The sequence below is a fragment of the Lissotriton helveticus genome, chromosome 2_1 (assembly GCF_964261635.1).
Source record: "Lissotriton helveticus chromosome 2_1, aLisHel1.1, whole genome shotgun sequence".
NCBI classification, from domain to species: domain Eukaryota; kingdom Metazoa; phylum Chordata; class Amphibia; order Caudata; family Salamandridae; genus Lissotriton; species Lissotriton helveticus.
Window position 1 is genome coordinate 400,171,870 of NC_136059.1, and position 16,320 is coordinate 400,188,189.

The 16,320-nt window shown below is 51.2% G+C and overlaps 1 protein-coding gene across 1 annotated transcript in view; it reads right to left on the reverse strand.

Moving 5' to 3' along the window:
• Positions 1–16,320, reverse strand: part of C2_1H5orf34 (chromosome 2_1 C5orf34 homolog) — a 447,867-nt gene that overhangs the window by 404,902 nt on the left and 26,645 nt on the right. The gene's annotated exons all lie outside the window — the stretch shown is intronic.

Genomic DNA, 16,320 nt, shown 5'->3' on the forward strand with positions numbered 1-16,320 from the left:
GGATCTCACTCAAACAAGTTCTGCTACCACCGATCTCCCCTCCCACTCTACTTGCGGTCTGCCAGGATATCATGTCCCTCAGTCAACCTGGAAGCTGTTTCATTCTTGTTTATCAAGACCACTCGGCTCCGTTGTGGGTTCTGTTTCGGCTCCCTCCTCTGCCTCGCCGGGACCAACACCATTCCGTCGTCCAGCTCTCTCACGACAATTACCCCTTCAGCCACCAACGGTGGTCCAACACTCCAGCCACTCCCAGGCCGCGTCCGGAGAGTCGAAAAACCAGGGTTTACCATCCCATTCCACTCTTACCTTGGCCGGGAAGAGCATCGCGTATTTCATGTCTTTGCTACGCAGCTCTCGCTTGACCGCCTGGAAACTTCTCCTCTGTGCTTGGACTCTAGCCGTAAAGTCGGGAAAAAAAGACACCGCATAGTTGTCAATGTTAAGTGGAGGGCCGGATCTGGAGCATTGCAAAATGCTGTCCCTATCCCTGAAGTTGAAGACCCTAGCGATGATCGGCCGTGGCGGGGCCCCAGGCTTGGGCCGGCCGCCTGGCACCCTATGAGCCCGTTCTATGGAAAAATAACTGGATAGTACCTTGGGCTTCAGGTGTTTAGTGACCAGGTCTTCCACATAGAGATCAGCCGCGGGCTCCTCCGTTCTTTCTGGAACTCCCAGGATCCTGATGTTGTTTTGACGGGCCCTCCCTTCATAATCATCCAGCTGTTGCGCCATTTTGACTTGTCGTTATTCCATGTCCTCCATTTGACGCTGAAGCTCTGAGGTGTCATCCCTTAGGGCCGTTGTTGCTATCTTAAGCTCCTGCACCTTCTCGTTCATTTGTCTGAAGTCCGCCCTAAGCAGGGAGACTTCCACTGAGACGGAGTCCATAGAAGTACGCATTCCACCGATGGCCGCCAAAACATCACGAAGCGTCGGTTCCTGCTCAGCTGGTTGGGCCTCCTCCGTCGCACCCTTGTCAGACCTAGGCGAGTCGCCCTTATCTCCGCCCTTGGACCATGCAAACTTCCCTGGGCATTGCCTCTGGAGCCTCTGCCCCCTGTCGCCATCGTCTGGGGCCGCCCGTAGGTAAGTCACCGCCATGGAAGGATGGAGCCAAGGAGCAGTCCTGGCACTCCAACACTCAGCAGCAATTCCAATAGTCCGGGAGAAAATCGGGGGGAGGGGGCACCACCAAGTCCACACAGAGAGGCACTAGGCCCCCCAGGGGGTCACACCGAAGAAACAGTTCAGGCAGCAGTCCACAGGGCCCGGCTCCCCCCCCCCGCACGACGGCCGAAGCAGCAAGCTCCGCAATACACCACCGCCTGTGAAGGGGGGCAGAGCAATGTCAGGAAGTCCCTCCCAAGGGTCCACATGGCCCCACACCAGGATTCAAGGCCACCCAGACGTTAGCACAGTCCAGCTCCCCTTCAGAACAATAAAGAGGGCTAAGGTCTGCCCTGCAGTGCCACTCAGAGCGTGTCCCCAAAGCACCAGGGCCGCCCGGCCACTAAGCTCATCTCATGCAGCAGAGGGACTTCTCCAGGGGGGAAGAAGGGGGGCTTGGATCACCCCGCTGCCACCATCAGCGCTTCAGCCCTATTTTCTTGACGCCTCCAATACCCTCCGTGTCTTCTTCCCCGCCCAACTCGAGAAGCAGTGCACTCGCCGGGGGGCCACCCTCTCTCACCCCCCGCAGTAACAACGAAGCCCACCAACACAGCCGCGTCCTCGCGGGGGGGGGGGGGGCGGAAGCACACACAGTCAGCAGGCCCAAAAGCCGGGGCCTAGATTTGTGAGGCACCCGGACCGGGTCCTCCTTTGGCAGGCACTCCGCGGTCGGGGGAAAGAAAGGCCGCCCCGCCGCTCAGGGCTCCGTAGTCACTCCCGGCAGCAGCAGGGGGGGTGGTCCTGCCCTGTCCGCCTCGCTACTACAGAGGGGGGGGGGGGGTCGTCCACAATGCACAGGCCCAAAAGCCGGGGCCTAAATTCTCAAGCCGCTCCGCCCCGGGGCCTCCGCCGGCCCTATCGCTGCCTTCGGGGGAGAGAAGGGCTCCCCCGCCGGACGAAGTCTCACCCCCGCCTCCTCCGCTCCTCAGTCACCGCCGTATCCGCCACTCCACAGGCACCGCCGGGCCACCGAGTCCGCCGCGGGTCTACTGATCACTGCGGCCGGCATCCCGGGCCGCCGCTGCCATTTTCCTAAATTCGTCCCTGGGATCAGCGCCTCAGAACTTCTTCTTCTTGAAGGCGAAGGCGCCTTACGACAGATCGCTACCAGGTAGGGCAAACTGGGCAGTCACCTCCACATTGTCGCCCGCGTTTGGGCAGGATTTACTGGCTAGAGCTTCTCCGTTGCGCCGTGGGCAGGGGAGAGCTTATCTATGCCGCAGCCATTGCCTTCGGCTGCCGGCCACGCCCCCTATAGTTGTAATTTTTGAAAGCACAATCCTCTCCAGCTAAGCATCCAGTCAGAGTGCTACTGAAGACATCCTCAAATAAGCCCCATTCTAACTTTTAGATAGGGGGTAAATCTACTCTTTTGCCACAATGCTCCTTGTAGTGACACCTCTCTGGCAGTCAGAAAAAAAACTTCACCTGATGTGTCAACAACTTTTTTAGGGTTCATTTTTACTACCTCATCTGCAACATTCACAATTGCACCTAAAAAGTAGCACCACAACGGAACCCTTTTGCTAATGGTCATCTAGAAACTTAGAATCTCTTTAAAAACAAGAATTTGCCATGCAATTTGTCTAGTATTACTAAACGTTTGAGCTATTGCCGTTGCAAATAATAATGCAACACCAATAGCTCAAACTTTCAGTGATGCGAGACCTATTGCATTGCAATTGCTTGTTTAACTTTGTCCTGTGTCGCTGGGAATAAAGCTCTGTTAGAATTGGGGGTCTCTGGTTGGCACAAGTATTCACTTGTGACAAGCAGGGACCCTCTCCTCTAAGTCAGGGCGAAGGATGACCCCTTAGAATTATCCTTGCTCACCCTCTAGGTGCGTGGCGTGAGCAGCCAAGGCTATTCTCCAGGCGTTTCTGAGTTAAGCATTTGTAATAACACGCACAGTAAATATACCAATCCCCCCACAAATGGACACCAGGATGTAGTTATATAAAAATACGTTCTCTTTATGTAAAAATATATCTGCAGGCAAGTATTTATCACAAGACCATCAATAACGCTTTTCTTAGCCACAAGGTGGAAAATAGGCAAGTGTTCTCTCTGTTATAGTTCAAAACTGGTTCTTCTTAGTTTCTTTTACTTCAAAAACAGTTCTTAGCCCCTGGATACCTTTTTGGGGCTTACTAGCCGCTTCGTAGCGCTTCTGGGTGCTTTGCCGGTGAAAAACGGGCGAACCCTACCGCGACTCACGCATCTGGCGTGAGCACGGGTTCGACTTGTACCGCTCCCAGCTGCGAGTCGTACGGAGCTGTCCGGTCAGGTTGTACGCCTCTCGCGGCGCACAGGGGCCGTCTCGCACGGAGTGCGCTGCGGGTGGAGGGGCGGCTCCGGCTAGGAGGCCGGCGATCACAGGTACTCACCGTGCACAGTGCGGAAGGGGAAAGAAGAACGTTGCGGGCCCCTAGCCTGTGGTGAGCACTGTACGCCGGTGAGCGGCGGGTCTTGGAGGATTCCGGCAAAGGCGGGTGCGGGGTGCTCGGCGGCTCTAGGCAGAGCGAGGCTGACACTCGAGGCGCCCGGACTTCACGGGGTCTGTTCTCTGGGTCTGGGGGGGTCCGGTGGGGACGTCAGGCGGGAGCGTGGGGGGTGCACCAGCGAGCCTCCAACGGCAGTGATTCAGCGACTTCCCTCAGCGGGGGGAGAGCGGCTCGGCGGAGCGGGGCTCTCCCTCGGCGGGGACGGGGGAAGCACAGTTCGATCACGGCCTCGAGGAGGGGCTGGGGGGCACCACACAGGTCACGGCAGCAAGCCTCCCAAGGCGAGGCGACACGGCGATTACCCTCAGCGGGGGGAGTGCGTCTCGACGGAGCGGGGCTCTACCTCGGCGGGGACGGGGAAACATGGATGGGTCACAGCCTTACGGTGTGGCTGGGGTCACCAAAGATCACGGCTCCGGTAGGGCAGAAGTCCTCGTAATTACCGGCAGACGGGCAGAGAGCAGGTTGAGCCAGATGGTGCTGTGGCTCAGGTCAGGGGGCAAGCTCAGACAAGCCCTTGGAGAAAGTTTCTAGATAAATCAGCAAAGTCTTTTCAGTAAGTCTTTTCCTCTCCTTCCTCAGCAAGGCAAGCAGCAGGCCAGTCCTTCCAGCGTCTTCTTCTCCTTCTAGTTGGGCAGAGGTTCTTTGTGGGAAATAGGATTCTGATTTACAAGGAGCAGGGCTCCTACTTTTATACAGCATTTTCTTTGTTCTCACATGCCAGGGGGGGCCTTTGTATAACTCCTTTCAGTCTCTGAGTACTTTGTTGGGGGTACTCTGGCTTCTGCTTTCAGTGTGAGGGGCAGGCACATCAGACGCTCCACAGGGGGTGGAGCCAGCATTGTGTGGACAGGGGCAGCCAGGAGCACCTTGATGACAGTGCTTTGCCCTTCCTGGGCCAGGTGCCGGCTGAGTCATCAGTCGCTCCCCAGGGGGCGGAGCCAGCATTGTGGTGGCAGAGCACAGCCCTATTCAGAGCCCAGGGGCACTCCCACCTCCCACTAAGGTGTAATCCTTGCATTCACCACCTGTCATCCTAAAAGTAGCATTTGCAAACACAGGATATTAAAATAAACTTTACTAAAAGAAGTATTTTATTAATCTGAGTTCAGGCATACTAAACTTTATTTTCTACCATGTTCCCTGAGCCTGCTGGGATTATAGAGTGTAATAATTCCAGCAGCCCATCTGGCCTAAGAGAACAGGTAGCCTTACAATAGTGAAAAACGAATTTGGCTGTAATTCACTATTAGGACATGCCACACACATCAGAGCATGTCCTACCTTACACTTACAATGCACCCTGCCCTTGGGCCTACCAGAGGGGTGACTAATATGAAGCAAAGGGAAGGTTTAGGGGCTGGCAAGTGTGTGCACTTGCCCAGCCAGCATGACAGTACCAGACTGCACGCAGCTTCTGCAATGGCAGACCCTAGACACATTTTACAAGGCTGCTACTGTAGGTGGTGCAACCCGCGCTGCAGGCCTTGGCACTCCTGGTGCACTTTACTGGGGACTGACAGTAAATCCAATGAGCCAATCAGGAACATCAATCACAGTTACACTTTACATAGGGAGCACTTGCACTGCGGCACGGATTGGCCATGGTGCAGTGCCCTGAGCAGCGGACACCAGCAAAATTATCTGAGGCACATCAGCAAAAAGTGGAAGGGAAACTCACGCCAAGGTGCCAGGTCTTACAAGCTCTATTCAGTAAGGATTCCCAGAGACAATTTTAATTTGCACCACCTTTTCATCACATTACAACACAAATCCAGCTCCGCTGTAATCAGGCGTTGTAGCACAACTGGGTGGCATTCGGGTACCCAGTTGGGATCCTGATGATGAAGCATGCCACCAACTATGTTGGTGGGCGAGGGGTCTTTTAATAAACCTAATGGGTTTCTGGCACTCATAAAAATAAAAATACCAGTCGCATTTGCTAGTGGGTCCGTCCACTGTGTTTGTTGTACATTGTTGTACATTTAAAACTACTTGCCAAGCTTTAAACTACCCTTTTACTACATATAGGTAACCCCTAAGTTACGCCCTAGGTAGTTCTATGGGCAGGGTGTTGTGTAAGTAAAAGGTAGTAGGGCTTGTGCCTTCACTGTGTTGGATGTCCTGGTAGTGACAAACACCTGTTTTGTTTCTCACTACTGTGAGGCCTATTCCTCTCATAGGCTAGCATGGGGAATTCCTTTATATGTGTTAAAGTGGTAATTCCTGATCTGAAAGGAGTAGTGTTGCCATGTTTGGTATGTTTAGAATGGTAGTGATAAATCCTGCTTACTGGTGTAGTTAGATTTTGTATTACTATTTTAGAAATGCCACTTTTAAGTGTGCATTTATCTGTGCTTATGACTTTTTGTGCTTTGCAGCCTGGCTCTAATCCATGTCTAGGCCTGGGTGACAGCTACACTTTCTGCATACTTTCCAGACAGCCATCACACAGGAAGGGTTGGGTTTTACAGGGTTACATCAGCATATTGATGGTCTTCCTGGGCTGGGAGAGAGAAAGGCGCTCATATTTTAAATTTGTAGAGGCTGTGTCCTGCCCTCATGCAAAGGGCTGATTTACCCCTACTGTCTGGAGACAGGGCTTGGGTTGAAAGGGAGTGTTGTGCACTTCTAAGGATTCCAAAGGGTGTCCCAAGAAGGCACAGTGAGGGAAGGAGCGAGTTGCCGGATAAGGCTGGGCCCCACCTACTAAGTGGAAGGGGGCGAGGTGCTGCAGCCTACAGCAGAGACTGTGCCCTTGTAGATTAAGGCTAAACCCCACGTGGCCCCCGAGTTGCGATGGTGCACTCCTTGCAGCGGAGCGCAAACAACCGTTGTTACATTGTTGGACTGGCCCTGCGTGCCCCCTGGATACGTAGCGGTGTTCCTCGCAGCCTTGGCACTCACGGTGTATAGGTACCCCCTCTCCATCCTTTCTTGGGCTGTACCTGGGGCATTAGCACTTTCTGGCTGGTTGAAGTACAGGGTGGCTCCCGATTTTGCTGAATAAGTAATTCTTTAATAATGACGGTACTGCACGCGCCTGGGACGAGATAGAGACGGAAGATGTTTCTCATTCCCTTCTATCTCGCTTTCAGTTACACAGGGTACGACACGCGCTCAAAGACCTATTGGGGAGGACATGGCGGAACCCCCGGTGGTCACGGCATTCGATTACGTCATCAATGCCAAGTCCCCTGCCAAATTGATAACTAATCTGTATCACATCGCTCTCTCAGAGAAAACGACGAAATACACTTAGCCCCGCCTGGCATGGCAGAACGACCTGGCTGTAGACCTACCGGATGATACTTGGTAATACTGTTCTAATACGAAAAAAATATCGCTTAATGGTCGCCATAGGTTGATACACTTCAAGTTTTTAAACAGGGTTTACTATACCCCGGAACGGCTCTAGAGATATGGGCTGCTAGAGAGCCCGCACTGCGAGAGATGCAGGGCGCAGCTGGCGGATTTCCTACATGTGGCATGGTCTTGTCCAGGCATCTCTGCCTTCTGGTGCAACATATATGAAGAGGTGAACAGGGTTACGGAACTCACATTACTCCCAACTCCCTTGTTGGCCATTCTGGGCTACTCTAAGCCCCTAAGGAAAGAACAGACGACTGGTAGACATGGCCTTTCTCGTAACCAGGAGATGCGTAGCGTTCTCTTGGATGCGCAGCCCGGTGCCATCCCTCTCCCAGTGGACTAACGAGATGACATATTGCCGTACGCTAACTGAATTATACAATGACTTGCTGCCCCCTCGTAACAGGCCCAAGAACTTCTGGTCTAAGTTTCTGGAGAAGAGGCCTACACGGGACACACTGGACGAGGAAGAGGTAGAGATAATTACGCGGGTGGAGGGGTCGACTGGGGATTCGCCCCTCATGCTAGAGGGACGATAGGTTAATATATAGGACTGACTGCGGAGACCCTGGACTGTGATGGGTATTTGGAATGATATGCCGTTGGTGGACTTTTAATTGTGATGCAAAGTGTGCCTGTATTCTTATTATGTGCATATATAGATTATTTTTTCAGGTTTAACTGTCATTCTTACCGACTGGTGTTTGTACATTACACTGTCACGGATTGATGCCATTGTTTTTTTGTGCTTGTCATTTTCTGAAATGCCAATAAACATAAAAAAAACAAGCATTTACAATGCAACGGTTTCGCCTTTGACAAAGTTAGAGCTATTGGCATTGTAAATAACAACATTTTTATTTGTGTGTCTATCGCATCACCACAGCATCACTCAGCACCACCACAGCATCACTCAGGGGCACCACAACCTCACTATGCGTTACCACAGCATTACTCAGCGCCTCCACAGCATCAATCTGTGCAACCATTCAACAACTGGTTCAAATATGTTCTCTCAATGTTTCAAGCTTTATTACAAATGTCACAAAAAAAAGTTAATATTTCACTTCTGTTCTTGGATTTTCGTCACAATAAAATACATTGAACATAATCTTCACAAAAGTTATTTACAAAAGTTTAAGCTATTGCCATTATAAATTACAATAACTTTTATTTAAGTATTAATTATTTTAAAAAAACAAAAGCAATTGTTAATTGTAATCTCAATACATCTAAGTCACGTAAATACAACACATATTGCATTACAAAGGCTGTAGGTGTCACATTTGCGAAAGTTATAACTATTGGCATTGTAAATGACAAAGCTATTAATTTCCCTATTTTCAAAACCAACACATTAATAAAAAAATGTGTCATTTACAATACCAATAAAAGACAGGTGTAAGACTGGAGGCGATGGGACCACGAGGAAACATTAAAACATGCAAGAGATCATTTTATTGTTTTCTAAGAGTTTTAAGCTATGCTAGAAAGATGCAGTTATGGCCCCGAAAAATTCAACCCTCTAGTCTCGACTCCTGCAGCCAGTGTGTTACAAATGCAAAAAAAAGAACAAAGCATGGATTCAAACCTAGTCGGAGATATGGGCCTACCTAAATCCATAGTTTTTTTCTGGACAATGCAAACATTCACCCCAGTCACAAGGATCTGGGTTTAATCCATCATTCTTTTGCTCACCACACCACCCCAGTTTGGACCCAGCCATATGCAAATCAGTCTTGACCCTGGTTCCTCATGGGAACAGTCCAGCCCTAACTGCCAGGCCAGGTCCTCCATGGACCTGAAACAAACATTGTTGCTGTTCTTTTTGCATTTGTCACCCCGAGTGGGACTGCTGTGCCCAGATGTGGGTACCGTGCTCACCATGCCACTGGATTCAAATGCAAGGTATCCTGGCTGATTAGGGGTGATACTCCGAAACCTCTCCCAGGATGCTTGTTTCCGGTCCAGGGAGGCCCGGAAACTCCTTCAAAGAAAAGTGATTTCCACAGACTCGCAACCCTGTATTTGAGGTGTCAAGTTAGGAAAAAAATCACTGGCAAAGCAAATGCTTACTTTTCTAATCCAAAGTCAACAGGCAAACATCGAGGCGAGCAGTGAGAGGGCAGGCAGGGGTCAGAGCGGTCACGTGTGTCTCCAGGGCAGCCCGGAGCGTGTGAACTGCAAGGTAAGCATTCCTCCATCACCGGCCAGTTAACACCTCGTGGAATTCAGGAAGGACCAAAAATGACTGCGAAAAACCGGAGCACTTTCTATGCAGGACTTAAACTAGGTCTGTCCCTGACTAGCGGAGGGATTCACATAACGCATGGCACAAGTGGAAATGAAGCTTGACGAAAACGGACTTGCTGGCCTTGCATTTTATAAATTAAATTACCATTTATGTAATTATGGTATTTGTAGCAGCTCCTGTTTTAACGCTTTGGCTGACCTGTTTAACATTCTCGTCTTCTACTAAACTTTCCCGTCTCCCTGCCATATGTGTTGAGCCTGGATATGAACCTTGCATATACCACCAGGACAGCACATCAAGCAACTTGACAACAGCACGTTCACGTTTGCACTTTACTTAATGTGTATATTATATAGATGTTACTGGTCGAATTATAGAGCTAGAGATGAAGTCATTTAATAACGTTTAACATTCTTTATGTGAGGTGATATGCAAAATGGAGTGAATCATTGTAAATGTTGTAAATAATCAATAAAAGCTGATTGTGTATTAGCGGGTGGGAACTCGGTTCGATATTGATGTGTTAAACCTGTTAATTACTTTCGCATTAATTTCCCCAGCAGTGTGAGCTGTCCACTTTCTCCGGGCCTCTGTGCGGTGGGCGCCACGCTACAAAGCGCTGAGAAGCTTTCCAGAGTGTCCGTGAGAACGTGGTCGGTTGTTGGTTTCAGTGGGCAGCAGATCACACCCTGCGCGGTGTCGGCGGACAGTGATAATAAAAAGGAGTGAAAGTTTTCCCAAACAGTCCTCTTTTACAGGGACCACCCAAAAACTTCCCGGGCAGTTAGCCCGTCCCTTTCACTGGCGAGGGAAGTCATTAAAGAAGCCCCGTGACACCTGCAGTAAAGCACAGCAGCAGAGTCGATGTGTTCCGAACAAACTGTACCTCCGGCCCCTTCCTCCTGTGGCAGAGTCTCCCTGCGTCTCGAGGGGTCTCTCGGCACCTTCATCTTCGGCCCACATGCCCTGTGGGGGTGGCCGGGCCCCTATCCAGTGGTCCGGTGTGGGTTTGGAAGCCGGGCCCGCGGCCTGCTGTGAAATGAGCATACGGCAGAAACACAGCTGTGATGAACAGCAGGGCTGCAGGGGGGCGGCCTTGCCGCCGCCCCCCAGGTCTGGGCTCCACCGAGAGCCCCTCACCTCCACCCAGGAGATCAATCGACCCTCGCTAATAACAAATAGAATGGGCAGCGCGGGAAAAGTGCGAACGGATGCGCGTGCCCAGCTGGGGGTACTCCGAGAGCTCCAGCTCAGAACACCATTGGGTACAAGGTGCCCCCGCGATCAGTTCTCTCAGCGGCCCCATTCCAGAGCTGAGAATGGCAGCCCGCCCCGGGGTTTAATTAAAAACTAATTTCACTGCAGCCACCGCCTCCAAGGATGCCTGAACAGGGGTCGCTTAAGAGGTGGAGGCGAGGAACACGGGAGGGGGCCGTGATGCCACCAGTGAGCTCTCAATCGTCTTTTGCTGATGGCAAACATTGGTACACTACAGACAATCGTAGAACAAGTCAGGTCCCGGGCCGGCAGCCAATCACAGCGTGCCCCGGGGAATGACGTCACGGGGGTGTCCCGGGCCGGCAGCCAATCACAGCGCGGCCCGGGAAATGACGTCACGGGGGTGTCCCGGGCCGGCAACCAATCACAGCGCGGCCCGGGACACACGGCATCAAGGGGCGGGACTTAAAAAATGAGTCAGAAACGCCCACGATTCGCGTTCTGACCGGGAGAAAGTGATTGACGCTGATGTCTTCCAATGGCTAGCCTCCATTTATGGAGGTAGCCAATGGAAGACAGAGGCGGAACCAAAGCCCCATATCTAGGACATAAGATTTCGTCGTGGGCGGAGCAACTGCTACGGCCAGGACGAAACCTAAAAAAAAGTAATTCTCTAACAATACTGTATATCCCTTCTAGGTGCTCAGGTGGCCTGAAGGTATATATACAACCTTAATGAGCTTAATAAGAGGGCAGGAGTGCTGCTCCCTATATAGGTATGGTATTATTTCATGATATATGTACCTATGATGATTTCTTGTGATTTGTGTACCATTAGTATTTTGGGGGCCTATGTACTTTTTCCTCTAACCAAACTATTACATATCATGCTCTGATATTATGTAGGTCATGTTGATTGTTGCACTGTCAGGGTAAAGAGTACTCTCAATTGCATAAGGTGCACAGTATTTATGATTCATGTTGTTTTAGTCTATGTTTTGTGTACGATACACTATATATTTTTATATAATCCTGTGTGGAGTCTTTTGTGCTGTCCTCGTGTGAGTGTGTTACGCAAACACTTAACACATTGTCTCTGATGATAAACCTGCCTGCTCGGCGCCAATCTATCAGAGGATGAGCACAGGAAACCTTTGGTGTGTAACGTACTTGCCCTGACTAGAGTGGCGGGTTCTCTCCGGCTTAGGTGCATACCCTAACCAACCAGAACCCCCATTTCTAGCATTTTTGATCAGCGGTGAGTAAAGGACTTGCATTTGGGTGATACCACAGTGACTAATTGCCGCACTACAACTCTGCACGTAGACCATTACATGTTTTTCTCCTGTTCTCTCATTGGTCATATTTCGGTTTATTTCTGGTTCAGCTCTTAAGCCTGGGAAGCTTGATGTTACACTTGTGTTTTTGTACCTTGTCAAACTGGAGTTAACCTGTGATCCAGACTACCTGTTGTTGTGCGGTGCGAATGTGTTGAATGGATTCTGCAGCGAGAAGGAACTACCTGTGAGTGGGGAGCTTCACAAAATCCTGTACTATTTTGAAAGACACCCAATAAAGTGTCAACAGAGAACCAAGAGTGTGGTGGTTTTGAGGAGGACCCCGTGATTTAGTGAGTGAGGGTTTCCAATCTGTACCCCTAGAGGGCAGTGACCCTGAAGAGTTTGAGGAGGAGGTAGACAAAGACTGAGCAGGGACGTCAGTAGGGAGAGAGAGTACCCCATAGATAAGGAGTCCCTTACTGGGTCTAGTGCCAGGAGCAGTGTCACGTCCAACACCCTGTCCCCTGATGAGCTCAGAGATAGGCTGAGAGGGATCTGAGGGTGCAGCTGGCCCAGCTGGCTGTAGAAGAGAGAAGGGCTGAGATTGAAAGAGCCTTAGTGGAGGAGAGGATGGCGGAAACTGAAAGGACCATCACCAGGGAAACTAGCTCTTGAGGAGAAGAGATTGTCTATGAGCGTAGTTTGAGTTCTAGACTCACCAGCGCTGCAAGTAGAGTCCAGTGGTGGCAGCAATATTGAGTTCAGTGTGAAAAAAATCCACTCTCATACCCACAGACTTGGTACCTAGCTTCAAGGAGGGGGATGACATACGTCAGTGGTTGCAGGAGTGTGAGAGCTCTGTTAGTGCGCAGGATCCCTGAGGAGGATTGGGGAACTGGCCTGGGAGATATATTCCTGAGCATGGGAGGGATATCCCACTGTCCCTACAAGGGAGTGACAGGCAGAAGTGCACCCCCATGAAGGAAATCCTGATAAGAAGGTATGGCGTCACCCCTGAAGAGTAAAGGCTGAGGTTCAGGGGCAGCAGAAAGCGTTCTCGCCAGTCTTAAGGGAGGAATTTCTGGAGGATTTTTGCAAAGAACTGGATGGCTGGTGAAGGGTAGCACAGTAAATTATTTTGAAGGGCTGTACAATCTGATGGTCAGAGAGCACATGTTCCATTCTTGTTTTCCAGGGCAACGCCAACACCTGTTGGAGTGTAAGTTCTCGGACCCCAAGGGACTTTGCAAACGAGGCAGACCTCTGGGTGAGTACCGGAGAGTCTGGAAAGGCATTTAGGAGTGATCCTAAAGGCAGTGTCTCGGTTCCCCCCAACCGAGGGCGGGGGAGGTTTATAGTAGCCCAGACTGTTTCTATTGTAGTAGATGGGTAAAGGGTCCTGTGCCCCTTCTAACAGTAGGAGGGTGGGGGTGGGCGAAGTCCCAGAGTGCCCTATGTCCAGCCCCAGAGCCTGGAGAGTACTCCGAGAGGGCCACTAGAAGGGAGACTAGTCTGCACTTGTACACCATCCACTGAGGAGGAACCTCATAGTGTCAGGAGAACTTGGTGAGCGGCTGACACAAGCATCCAACCAGTTCTGGTGTCTGGCAGTGCCACTCCACAGAGGAAAGTGCAGAAGTACAGATAGAGTGGTTTGAGGGAGAGGAAGGACTCTTCCGCTAACTTCTGTTCAGCCCAAGGGTACAGACCCTGGGTTGGAGAGTCCGGTTCAGTGGATCACCCCAGACCTGGGGGAAGGGGCGGCTACAACAAACATCCCTACAGTTTTTTCTTCTGGGGATACCTGGGAGGAGGGTGCAGAACTACAGAAGGAAGGCCGGAGGGGGAGGAAGGACTTACTCTTGAGCCCGCTTCTACCCTAGGGTACAGACCCTGGGTTGAAAGACTAGTTGCAGGATAGCAGATGCAAACTGGTGGGAGAATTGTGCAGGGCAGCTGCCACAAGCGCCCTGACAGTTCTGGATTCTGGGGGTACCACTCCCAAAAGGAGGGTACAGAACCCCAGAAAGAGGGGCAGGGGAAGGGAGGACTCTCCCTGCCTCCTGTCCAGCCTAAGGGTAAATAACCTGGGCTAGAGGACCAGTATTAGGAGACCACCTCTGAAGTGGTGGGAGGTGGAGTGGAGAAAGGATCGATCCATCTGGGGAGGGTACGGAACCCCAGAAGGAGGGGCAGGGGAAGGAAGGACTCTCCCTGCCTCCTGTCCAGCCTAAGGGTACATACCCTGGGCTAGAGGACCAGTATTAGGAGACCACCTCTGAACTGGTGAGAGGTGGAGTGGAGATCCATCTGGGGCTACCATCCCCCACCCTGAGAAACCACAGAGAGGCCTGGGGCCTGGTTCTGGAAGGTTACAGCTGTCAGTGGCCTCTGTTGGTTGTTGTCCTTATGGACAGAGTTTTTCTTCGGTTGGGGACAGAAGTCAGACCCAAGGGGTGGAATGGGTCACATCACTTTGTTAGCCATGGTGGTAGGGTCTGCCTACTGGAATGCATGAGTGAACAACAAAGTTAGGTGCTTCCCTGATGTGGTCCGCAGGTGAGGAGAAGGATTACCCGTGGGTTAGCATAGTAGGCACCGAGAGGACAGAGGGATCCAGCTGGGTTCAGAGAGGCTTAGAACTGGAACTTGCCCTGCAGTAGCAGGCCAGGGTCCATGTTCTATCGCCCTAAGCAGGGAAGCCCATCAAGGTATTGATTAGTCTTACGCTGGGACCCACTTACTCCGTGGAGCGGGGGGTGGAGGGAGGCACCGCAGCCTACAGCAAAGACTGCACCCGCATTGAGGAAGGTTAAACCCTGGGCGGCCTGAGTTGCGGTGCTGCCCTCCTTGCAGTAGAGTATAGACACACGCTGCTACTTTGCTGGACCGGCTCCGGGCAGCCCCTGGATACGGAGCTGTGCTCCTCACAGCCTTAGCACTTCTTGTGATTTCTGTACCACTGGTGATGTTGGGTGACCTATGTACTTTTTCCTCTAACCAAACTATTGCATTTCATGTGCTGATGGTATGTATGCTGTATTTATTCTTGCACTGTCAGGGTAAAGAATACTATTTCACCAATTGCATAAAGACCATAGTATTTGTGATTAATGTAATTTTGGTCTATGTTCTGTGTACAATACACTATATAATCCTGTGTAGATTCTCTTTTGTGGTGTGTTCATTGTGCTACTGGTGTGTGTTGCGCAAACACTTTACACATTGCCTCTGATGATAAGCCTGCCTGCTCTGCTGTAAACTACCAGAGGGTGAGCACAGGTTATCTTCGGTATGTTACTTAATTGTCCTCACTAGAGTGGTGGGTTCTGCATGACTTAGGTGCATACCCTAGCCAACCAGAAACCACATTTCTAACAGAAAGGGCTTTACATCCGTTTCCATGATTTTCTTGGGGAGTCAGGGTTGTCATGTTCTGGAGGTTCAACATACCTCCTGTTACCTTGCTAGGTTAGGGGTATTGATGGTGCACTGTGAGGTAGCTAGGACTAAAGGCTAACATATCTGATGATGCGTGTCAGTGCTTAATTTGTGCCATTGGTTTCCGGTGCTTAGCACTGGCACTTATTAGTCAGGGCTGGGTGTACAAGCGATATTGGCTGCTGCCAGCTCACTGAGTTCACATGGGTATCCCCGGTGAAGAGCTGATATCACACGCCACTGTGTGCGTAAAATATTTCAAATTGGACTCCCGCCCTATTATGAGACACACACACCGCCAGTAACTGCCTGGGTCCCTGCCTCAGGGTACAGTTCACTCCAATCAATCATAGTAGCGCCAGTGCGCTACCAATGATCGCTTGGAAAATATATTATTAGCCTGGCTCCGTCCTTCCTTGGCTAATCCTCAAGTGTGTGTCCCGACTTCATCTGTGTTTTCGCCCACAGCCTGCTCCAGCATACTGCACAGCCTCAGATCTAAGAAGCCAATGGCAGAAGAAGCAAGCAGCGTTTTACCAGCAGGCCACAGATTATTCAAAACTAAAAGCCAGCACCCAGTAATGTGTTCTGGTGACTCCTCTCATTAGTTTATTCGGTTCAGTCTGCTAATATGGGGCAGCCCGCTCCCTACTGCAGGCAGGCAGAAGCCATGATCAGGGCCGGACTGGCCGTAGGAGCACCGGGCAATCCCCGGGTGTGCCGCACGGGTGGGGAGGCCGGTTTGGGGCCCCTGGGGGGCGTTTTTGTTACAGGGCCGTTTTTGCTGCAAAATCGGCCCTGTAACAATAACGGCCGAAACCCGGCCCTGGCAAAGAGCTCGGTGGCACCCACAACCCCCGGGGGTGGGGGGGGGTTGGGTTGGGTAGAGTGGGGTAGGGTAGGGGGCGAGTACTTTGCCAGGGCCGGTTTTGGTTCCCAAGCGGGCCCTGGCCATGATGGTAAGATGCGCACCAGGGGCAGTAACGCTTTCTGCAACAAGGAACACCCTATTTTTTTTAGTATAGTAATTTGTGACTTATTCGTAGGACTTCATAGTACTTTAACAAGCTAACTCAGT